Raw genomic sequence first — 11778 nt, forward strand, 5'->3', positions numbered from 1 at the left:
TATGCTTAAATGTCTACTAATTTGATTCCGTGAGCACTCAGCATGACACTCGCTACAGCGGGTTATGTTCTAGGAAGGTAATGTGCTCGGTAAATGGAGTGACTCTATACCAATATGTAATGTTCTCCGAGGGTCTGACATTCCACTGTAATATTCTAACCGTGAATTAAGGTGTCCAGAGGCAAAACTCTTCAGCAGATTTACTCCCGGAATACGTGGTTTGACCACCGGAATCGCAGAATAGTTGATGCTATTGACGTAGCTGCGCGACTGTCAAAAAATGTGGTATCGTACTTCAACTGTATGAACGTCGATCTTATATTTACAACATGAAAATAAGGGCTCCGTCACTAAATTGTGTATTAATTTGTTTTTCTCGATAAGCAGTTATACTCACGATACACAATCTTATGGTCTCCGAAGGTAAGGTATTCGGTAAACAGTTTGTGTCTAAGCTAATTCGTCATGTTCTACATCGGTTTGGCTCTGCACTTTATTTAAACCTGGAGGAATGTCGTAGAAATCCAGTACTGTAAAGCGGATTTACATGCGCAGTACGTGGCTTGTCCTTCAGAATCATAGTACGGGAGTAAATGCGCTGTACAATATTCGCAATAGACACCTTAGTTCAGGGCTTTAAGTGTAAAGTTGGACGTCAAACCGTCGGAGAACATTACCAATTAGTATAAAGTCATTCTTATCACCGAATTCTTAAGTATCCGAGAAGCTAACCCGCTGGATCGAGAGCATAATTTCGTGTTCGGAACAGCAAATTAGTGTGCATATTAGTGACGAGCACCTTCGATTCATGTATGAATTGGAAGATCGTGTGTCAAACCGTCCCAGAATTGAACCACCTTCTTGGAGAATCGCATAGCTAAGTCAATAGCTTCATTTATCCTGTGAATCCGAGAGTCAAGACAGACATTGCGGGAGTATGGCCGCAAAAACCTATTGGCAAAGGACACATCATTCCGAGGTATGTATGGTAAAGTAGAGAGTCAATCCCTCGGAGATCGTTACCAATTGGCATAACGTCCTTCTTTTTCCGAATACTTTTCCTTCTGTGCAGATATCCCGCTGCATCGGGTATATAACTCTGTGTTCAGAGGAACAAATTAGTAGATATTTTAGTGATGCGCACCGTAATTTCATAAATGAATTAGAAGAATGCGGGTCAAACCGTTACAATGCTTTGTCAGGTTCGCTGAGCGTCGAACGGATACGACAATTGCTTCACCTATCCTATGATTCCGAGAGTCAAACAAGATATTCCGGGCGTAAATGCGCTGAAGAATATTGGCAATAGGTACCTAAATTCAGGGAATGAATATGAAAATGGACCGTCACACCGTGTGAGAACGAAACTAATTGCTATAAGGTCACACCTATTACCGAAGGCATTACCATCCGTGAATATTATCCGTGTCATCGGGAATATATCTTCGTCTTCAGAGAAACTAGTTAGTATTCATTTGAGTGACGGGCACATTATCATCCTGTATGACTTAGAAAATCGAGGGTCAAACCGCCCGAGAGAGACAAGCGGCTATGTCAACAGCTTCATCTATCCTGAGATACCGAGAGTCAACTAGGTTTTCCGGCAGTTGATGCAAGGAGCTGTGATGGCAATAGACACGTTAATTTACAGTTTGAACATTAAAATTGAGCGTTACCCCGTCTGTGAACGTTCACAAATGCCATAATGTCAAACGTTTTACCGAAGACCGTACCATCCGCGAAAAACTCCCCCATCGTAGAGAGTACAACTTCAGGTTCGGAGAAAGAAATTAGTATCGATTGAAGTGTCGGGCACCTCAACTTCATCTACTAGTTAGAAGGTATGGTGCCAAGAAGTGCGAGAACGCTACCACCATTTTTGAGAATCGAACGGATAAGTCAATAGCTTCACCTATCCAATGATTCCAAGAGTCAAACCTGGTATTTCAGGAGTAAGTCCGTTGAAGTGTATTGGCAATGGCCTCTTATTCACTGTATGAATATTAAAGTAGGGTGTCAAGCCGTTTCAGAACGATACCCATTTGTACAGAGTCAAACGTTTACCGGAGGCGTTTAATTCCGCGAACCTGAACGGCTCCATCGAGGCTATAACATCGGGTTCTGAGAAGGAAATTAGTATTAATTTCAGTGACGGGCACATTATCTTCATGTATGTATTAGAAGATCGTACGTCAAACAGCTCGGGAACGTTGCCACCTTCTGTAAGACACCAATCGCTACGCCAATGGCTTCACCAATCCTGTGGTTGGTAGAGTCAAACCAGGTATTGCTGAACTAAGGCCGCTGAACAGTATTGGCAATAGGCACCTTATTTCACGGTATGAATATGAAGGTAGAGCGTCCAACGCATATAGAGCTTTATCTTTTAATTTAGAGTCAAACTTTTTACTGTCGGCCATACCGTTCGAGAAGCCCAAACCGCTGCAGCAAGTGTCTTGCTCAGTGTTCAAGGAACCAAATTAGTAGCATTTACTCCGGGAATACATGGTTTGACTCTTAGAACTCTTTAAAAACTCTTTAAATTTGACCCTCCACCTAATAAGTAATACATGAAATTATGGTGCCTGTCACTAAAATTCATGCTAACTTGCTTCTCTGAACACGAAGTCACACCCTCTGTAGAGCTGGTTAGCTTATAGGACAGTAAAGCCTTCGGTAAAATGTTTGGCTATATACAAATAGGTAAAGCTCTACAACGGTTTGATGATCTACATTATTATTCATACCGTGGAATAAGCTGTCTATTGCCAATACTGTTCAGCGGATTAGACCAGGAATACCTGGTTTGGCTCTCCGAATCCCTGGATGAGTGAAGGTATTGACATAGTCGTTCGACTCTGACAGAAGGGCGCAACGTTTGCGAGCGGTTTGATACTCGATATTCAAATTCATACTTGTAATTAAGGAACATGTTACCAAAATATATACTAATCAGCTTCACTGAGCACGAAGTAATACCCTCGATATATAGGGTCAGCTTCTCGGAAGGTAAGGCCTTCGGTGGAAAGATTTTTTTTCCTTTATAGGAATAGGTAACATTGTACAACAGTATGACGGTATCCTTTAATATTCATACCGTGAAGTAAGGCGTTTATTACAAATACTGTACTGGGCATTTACTCCCGGAGTACCTGGTTTGACTCTCGCAATCACACGATAGGAGAAGCTATTGACTTAGCCGCTCGACTCTCTGGGAATGTGGCAACATTCTCGAAAGCATTTAGTCATGATTTTTCAATCCATGTATGTAAATAAGGTTTCCTGCTCTAAAATGTGTACTAGTTTGCTTCTCTCAGCAGGCAGTTATAATATCCATACAGCGCGTTATGATGACGGAAGGTAAGGTATCCCGTATTGAGTACGACCTTGTACCAGTTGGTAAGGTTCATCCTGCGGCTTGACTCTGTACTTTAATACTCATACTGTGAGATCAAGTGCCTAATGCCAATAGTTTTCAGCGCATTTACTCCCAGAGTACCTGATTTTACTCTCGGAATCATAGGACAGGTGAAGCTAATAACTGAGGCGTTCGATTCTCAACTACGGTGGTAACGATCACGATCGGTTTTACCCTCGATCTTCTAATTAATACATGAAATTAAGGTGACCCACACTAAATTGTAAATTAATTTGTTTCGCTGAATACGATGTTATACTCTCAATACTGCGGGATAGGCTTTCGGTGGATGAGGCCATGAATAAGGCGTTTGACTATATGTCAATTGGTAACGTTATCAAAATTTTTAACTCCCTCCTTTTAATTCCAACCGTGAATTAAATTATCTATTGCCAGTACTGTACAGTGCATTTAATCCCGCCATAACTGGTTTCACTCTTGCACTCATAGGATAGACTAAGCTATTAACTTAGCTGTTCGGCGCTCAAAGAAGGTGGTAACGACTCGTTTGAACGTCGATCATCTAATTCATACATGAACATAAGGTGCTCGCCGCAGAAATGAATACTAATTTTTTTCTGTGAGCAGGAACTAATACCTTCTATGTTGCCGGTGAGTTTCGCGGAAGGTAAGGCCTTGGGTATGACGTTTTATATTATACCAAATGGTAACGCCCTCAAATGGTTTCATGCTCTACTGTAATATTCAAACCGTGAATTAAGGCGTCTATTGGCATATCTCTTGAGCGGACTTACACCCAAAATACCTGGTTTGACTGTCGGAATCACAGGATAGGTGAATCTATCGATTTCGCCATTCGATTCTCAGAGTAGGTAGGAACATTGTCGAAAGGTTTGACCGTCGATGTTGTAATTCATTCATGATACTATGGCGCGCGTCACTCAAATGAATACTAATGTGGTCCTCTGAACACGAAGTAATAACCTCGATACAGCGGCATAGGTTTTCGGCGTGTAGGGACTTAGGTAAAACGTTTGACTTTATTGCAGTAGGTATCGTTCTTGAACGGTTTAACGCTCCACTGTAATATTCATACCGTGAATGAACGTGTCCATTGGTAATACTGCAATGTAGATTAACTTCCGGCATATTTGGCCTGACCCTCGGAACCGCATGACAGTTGTATCTACAGACTAAGCCGCTCGACTATCAAACAAGGTGGTAACGTTCTCGGACAGATTGACCTTCGATCTCCCAATTCATACATGAAATAAACCGACCCGGACCCGTAATTCAGATGTAAACTTATTTTCACCTCGATACCTGAAGTTATACGCTCCATTCGGAGGGTAGGCTTCGCGGAAGATACCGCTTTCAGTAAAACATTTTACTCTTTAGCAATTAGTAACGTTCTCACATGGTGTGCCGCTTTGTTTTAATATTCACACCGCGAATTATTGTGTCTACTGGCACAACGCTTCAGCGGTTTTACTCCAGCAATGCCTGGTTTGATTCTATGAATTGCAAGATAGATGAAGCTATAGAGTTAGCCGTTCGGCTCACACATAAGGTGGCAACGTTTTGATCCTTGATCCTTGATCCTTGATCCTTTTGACCCTCGGTCTTCTAACTCATACATTAGATTATGGTACCGTCACTAAAATGAATAATAATTCGTCCCGCTGAATGTCATGTTGTACTCTCGATACAGCGAGTAAGTTCCTCGGAGGGTAAGATCTTCACTAAAACGTTTGACTTTATTCCAATTGGTAACGCTCTCAAACGATTTGACGAACTACTTCAATATTCAAACCGTGAATTAAGGTGTCTAATGCCAATACTGTTCAGCTGATTATCTCTCGGTATGCCAGGCTTGAGTTTCGGAATCGCAGGATAACTGAAGCTATAGACTTAGCTGTGCGTCTACAAAAGACGGTCGTATTGTTCTGCAACGGTTTGACAATCTATCTTCGAATTCATACAGGAAACAATGATAACTATCGCTAAAATGTATACTAATGTCTTCCTCTGATCACAAAGTTATGCTCACGATACAGCGGGTTAGCTTCACGGATGGTTAGGTATACGGTAAGAAACAAGGCAATATAAAAATGGGTATTGTTCTCCGACGGTTTGACTCAATACTTTAACGTGCATGACGCGAATTAAACTGCCTAATACAAAAAATACATCAGCGGATTTCTCTCGGAATCACTGCCTAGTATATGGTATTGAAATAGCCGATCGGCCGACGCAGACGGTGGTGACGTCCTCGAATAGTTTTGCCCTCGAGCTTCTAATTCGTACGTGAAATTAAGGTGCGCGACACTGAAATGAATAATAATTTGCTTCTCTGTACGCGACGTCGCGCTCTCGGTACTGCTTATTATCTTCTCGGAAGGTAAGTCCTTCGGTAAAACGTTTGACTTTATTCCAACAAGTATCGTTCAACACCGGTTTGAGACTGCACTTTAGTATTTATACTGTGAAATAGGTTATCTTATGCCTATACTATGCAGCGGATTTACTTCCGAACTGCCAGGCCTCACTCTCGGAATCATGGGATAGGTGAAGCTACTGATGTAGCCCGTCGTCTCTCACAGAAGGTGGTAATGTTCTCGAACGGTTTGACCCTCGATATTTCTACTGTTACATGAAATTATAGTGCCCATCTTCTGAAATGTCTAATAATTTGTTTCCGTCAGCACTGAGCAAGACACTCGCTGCAGCGTGTTCGGTTCCAGGAAGGTAAGGGATTCGATAAAAGAATTACTTTATACCAAATCTTAATGTTCTCCGGCGTTTCGACTATCAACTTTAATATTCATGCCGTGAATAAAGGTGTCCATTGCCATACTGTTCAGTGGATTTAATCCCTCAATACCTGCTTTGACTCTGGGTAACACAGGATATATGACGCTATTAACTTAGCTGAACGACTTTCAAAGATGCTTGTAACGTTCTGGGACAGTTTGCCTCTCGATTTTCTAATTCGTACATGAAATTAAGGTGTCCGTGACTAAAAGGTGCACAAATTTGTTTCTCTGGACACGAAGTTATACCCTTGATTGAGCGCGTTCGGTTCTCGGAGGGTGGGGTCTTCGGTAAAATCTTTTACACCATACCAATAAGTATCATTCTACAGCAGTTGGACTCTGTACGTCAATATGTATATCGTGAACTAGGGTGTCTATTGCCAATAGTGTGCAGCGGCTTTACTCACGATATACCTTATATGGCACTCGGTATCACAGGAGAGGTGTAGATATTGATACAGCCGTTCGAATCTATGAGTAGGGGGCAACATTCTCTAGCGGTTTGACCCACGATCTTGAAATTCATACATTTTATTGACATGCCCGTCAATAAAATGTACAGTAATTTTCATTTCTGATCCCGCAGTCATACTCTCGATACAGCGGTACACGATCTAGTAAGGTAAGGCCTTAAGCAAAAGTTTGACTCTATAGCAAACGGCAACGCTTTACAACGTTTTGACTCTGTACTTTAATATCTGTAGCCTGAAGTATGGCATCTAATGCCAACACTGTAAGGCGCATTTACTTCCGTTATACCAGGTTTGGTTCTCGTAATCACAGGAGAGGTGAAGCTATTGGCTTATTCGATCGAGTCTCAATCAAGGTGGTAACGTTCTCGAACGATGTGGCTCTCGATTTTGATACTTATTAATGAAACTGTCGACTCCCCCTGCTAGTATATCGACTAATGTGTTTCCGTGAACAGTAAGCAGGACATTGGCTACAGCTGGTAAGGCTCTCTGAAGGTATGGTTTTCGGTAAAGCGAATTCTTGATGCGAATTGGTAATGTCCTCTGACGCATTGACTCTCTACTTTAATATTCATACTGTGAATTAAGGTGTCTATTGCCAATACTGTTCAGTCAATTAACTCCCGGAATAGCTCAACTGACTGGCGAAAGTGTAGGGCAGGTGAAGCTGTTTACCCAACCGTGCGGTTCTAACCGAGGGTGGTATCGATCGCGAAAGGTTTGATCCTCGAGCTCCTGATGCGTACATGAAATTAAGGTGACCGTCACTAAAATGTGTACTAACTTGTTTTACTGGACACGAAATTATGTTCTCGATACAGCAGGTTCGGATCTTGGGGGGGGGGGGGTATGGTCTTCTGTAAAAGGTTTGAATTTTTACCATTATGTAACGTTCTCAAACGTCTTCACGCTCTACCATAATATTCAAACCGTTGGTTAAGGTGTCCATATTCAATAGTGTACAGCGGATTTACTTCAGGAATACCTGGCATCACCGCCGAATCGCAAGATAGGTGAAGCTATTGACTTAGCTGCGCGACTCTCAAAGAAGGTCATAACGTTATCGAGCAGATTGACACTCGATCTTCTATTTCATACATGAAATTAAGGTGCCCGTCACTAAAATGTCTGCTAATTTGTTTCTCTGCACAAGAAGTTGTACCAACGATACCGCGGATAATATTCCCGGACGGTAAGGTATCCTATAACGAGTGTGAGTTTACACTAATTGGTAAAGATCTCGAACAGTTCGACCCCCTACATTAATATTCATGCGGTGGATTAATGCTTCTACTGCCAATACTGTTCATCGTCTTTAGATCCGGGATATCTCGTTTGACTTTTGGAATCAAAGGATATATCAAACTATGGACTTACCTGTTCGTCTCTCACAGAATGTGGTAACATGTGGTTACCATCACTAAAATGTATACCAATTTGTATCCCTATACACGTAGCTATACCCTCGATACAGCAGGTTACTTTCGCAGAAGGTTCTGTACCCTGAATGGGAGGAAATTTATATCAATTGCTATTTATCACCGAGAGTATGACCCTCTACTTTAAAGTTCATACCGTGAATTATGGTATCCATTGCCTATATTTCTCGGTGTATTTACTCCCGAAATGACATGTTTGACTCTCCGTAACACAGGGCGGGTGAGAAGCTATTGTCTTTGCTATGCGACTCTCAATGAAGGTGGTCACGTTTTAGAAAGGTGTTACTTTCGGCCTTCCTATTCGTACACCAAATGAAGGTGCCTGTAACCAAAATGTATAATAATTTGTATCTCGGAGCACTACTTAATGCTCTCGATGCAGCGGGTTTTCTTTCTGAGGTCATGGCCTTCCGTAAAACGTTTGACTTTATAATAATTGGTGCCGTTCTTAGACGTCCATACGCTCTACTTGAACATTGAAACTGCGAATTAATCCCGAATCTCAAAGAAGTTGTTAATGTTCTTCAACGGTTTGAATCTCGATTTTCTGAAACATGCATGAAACTAAGGTGCCTGTCAATTAAATGCCTACTAGTTTGTTTTACTGAACCCGAAGTATTACTCTCGACACGGCGGGTAACCTGCTCCAAAGGTAAAACTCTCGGCAAAAGGTTTGACTTTATACCGATGTGTAACGTTCGGCAACGGTTTGCCGGTCTGCATAAATATTCACACCGTGAATTAAGGTGTCTATAGCCAATACTCTTCGGCAGAACTACGCCTGGAATACCAGGTTTGACTCTCGGAATCATAGGAAAGGTGAACCTATTAACTAAGGCTTTCAATTCTCACCTGAGGTGGTAACACTCTCGAATGGTTTTACCCTCGATCTGTAAAGTCGCGCTTGAAATTAAGATGCCCGCCTCTGTAGTATATAATAACCTGTTCCTCTGTACACTATGCTATGCTCACATATACAGCGGATAAGACATTCGCAGTATAAGGACTTCAGTAAAATGTTTGACGTTATACCTATTGCTATCGCTCTTAATTGTAGTGACTCTCGACTTTCACATTAAAACCCTGAATTAAGGTGTCTTATGGCAACAGTGCTCTGCGGATTTACTCCCGAAATACCTGGTTTGTCTCTACGAATCACAGGATAGGGGGAGCTACTGGCGTAGCGGTTGGACTCTCACAGAAGGTGGCACCGTTGTCGAGCCGTTTGAATCTCAATCCTCTAACTCATATTTGAAAATATGGTGTGCTTCAGAGAAAATGCCTGCTCATTTGTTTCCGTGAGCACTAAGCATGACACTGGCTACAGCGTGTTAGGTTCTAGGATGGGTATGCTTTCGGTAATAAGAAAGAAAGAATATTAAATATAGACCGTCACACCGCGTGCGGATGTTACCATTTGCCATAAGGTCAAAGATTCACCGAAGACCATACCCTCCGAAAAACGAACTGCCTGTATCGCGAGTATAACTTCGTGTTCAGGGAAAGAAATTAGTATTCATTTCAATGACGGGCACATTAGATTCATGTATAACATAGAAGATCGGGGGTCAATCGTATCGAAATCGTTGCCACCTTCTGTGAGAAACGAACGGCTGAGTCAATAGATTCTGCTACCCTGTCATTCGGTACAGTCAAACCTGGTATTCCAAGAGGTAATCCGCTGAACGGTATTGACAATAGACACCTTAATTTACGGTGTAAATATTAAAGTAGAACGTAAATCCGTTTCAGAACGTTACCAATTTGCAAAACGACAGACTATTTACCTGATACCTTACCATCAGAGAACATAATCCGTTGCATCGGTGGAATAACTTCGTGTTTAGCGAAAAAAATTAGTAGACATTTTAGTGTCGGGCACATTAATGTCGTGTAAGAATTAGAAGATCGATGGTCAAACCGTTCGGGAACGTCACCACCATCATTGACGGTCGGACATCTAAGTCAGTAGCATCATCTGTCCTGTGATTCCGAGAGTAATGACAGGTATTCCTGGAATAATCCGCTGAACAGTATTGGAAATAGACAGCTTATTTCACGATATGATCATTAAAGCAGTGCATTAAACCGTTATATAGCATTACCTATCCGTAGAGTGTTAACGCTTTACCGAAGAGCTAACCTTCCGTGAAGCTAACCCTCTGTATCGAGCGTATAACTTCGTGCTCAGAGAAGCAAGTTCGGATACATTTTGGTTACGGCTACATTATTATCATGTGTGAATTCGATGATCCAGGGAAAAGCGGTTCGAGAATGTGACCAACTTCCTTGAGACTGTAAGAGCTAACAGAATAGCTTCTTTGAGAGTCGAACGGACAAGCCAGTAGCTTCAGCTATCCTGTAACTCCGAGAGTGACGCCGTGTATTCCAGCAGTAAGTACGATCAACAGTTATGGCAATAGACACCTTAATTCGCGATATGAATATTAAAGTAGAGAGTCAATCCGCGGAAGAATGTAACGAATTCGTATAGAATGAACCTCTCTCCCGGAGGCCTAACCTGCAGAGATGCTCACCCGCTGTATTGAGCGTATAACACCGTGTTCTGTGAAACAAATTACAGAACATTCTAATGGCGGGCACCGTAACTTCATGTATGAATAAGAAGATCGAGCCTCAAACCGTTACAGAACGTTATCACCTTCCTTGAATGTCTCACTTCTAAGTCAATTGCTGCACTTATCCGTTGAATCCGAGGGGCAATTCAGGTATTCCAGGAGTAAATGCGCTGAACGGTATATGTTTAACAGTTTGTCTCAAACGTTTTGTCGCTTTACTTTTCTATTCAAACCGTGAATTAGAGTGTCCATTGGCAGTACTGTTCAGCGGATTTGCTCCCGGATTATCGCGTCTGACTTTCAGAATCACAGGATAGGTGAAGCTATTGGCGCAACTGTGCGACACTCAAAGAAGCAGGTTACGTTCTCGAACGGTTTGATGCGCGATCTTCTAAGTCATGCATGATACTAATCTGCTCGTCAATATAGTGAATTCCAATGTCTTCCTCTGAACACGAAGCTATACACTCGATACAGCGGGTTTGCTTCTCGGGGGGTAAGGCTTTCGGTAGAAGGTGTGTATTTTCTCCAGTGGGTACTGTTATTCATCGGGTTCAGGTTCTGCTACAGTATCCACACCATGAATTAAGGCGACTATTGCCAATTGTGAACTGCGGATTGAATCTCGGAATTCCTGGTATTACTATCGGAATAACAGGATAGGTGAAGTTACTAACTTAGCCGTTCGACTCTTGAAGGCGGTGGGATCGCTCTCGAATGGCTTGACTCTCGAATATTCTATTGACACATGAAAATATGGTGACCGTCACTAAAGTGTGTAATAATTTGTATCTCTGATCACGAAGTTGTACTCTCTATACGGAGGGTTATATTCCCGGAAGGTAAGGACTTCGGTAAAAAGAACGACACAATACCAATTGATATTGATCGCCGACAGTATGACACTCTACATTAATATTTATACCGTGAATTATGGAGCCATTTGCCTATATAATTGAGTGGATATAATTCAGTAATTACTTGTTGAACTGTCGGAATCACAGGGCGGGTGAGAAGCTATTGCCTCAACTCTGCGGCTCTCAATGAAGGTGGTAACGTTATCGACCGATGTAACATTCGATCTTCCTATTC

The sequence above is a fragment of the Lasioglossum baleicum genome, unplaced genomic scaffold (genome assembly GCF_051020765.1).
Source record: "Lasioglossum baleicum unplaced genomic scaffold, iyLasBale1 scaffold0108, whole genome shotgun sequence".
Lineage (NCBI taxonomy): Eukaryota > Metazoa > Arthropoda > Insecta > Hymenoptera > Halictidae > Lasioglossum > Lasioglossum baleicum.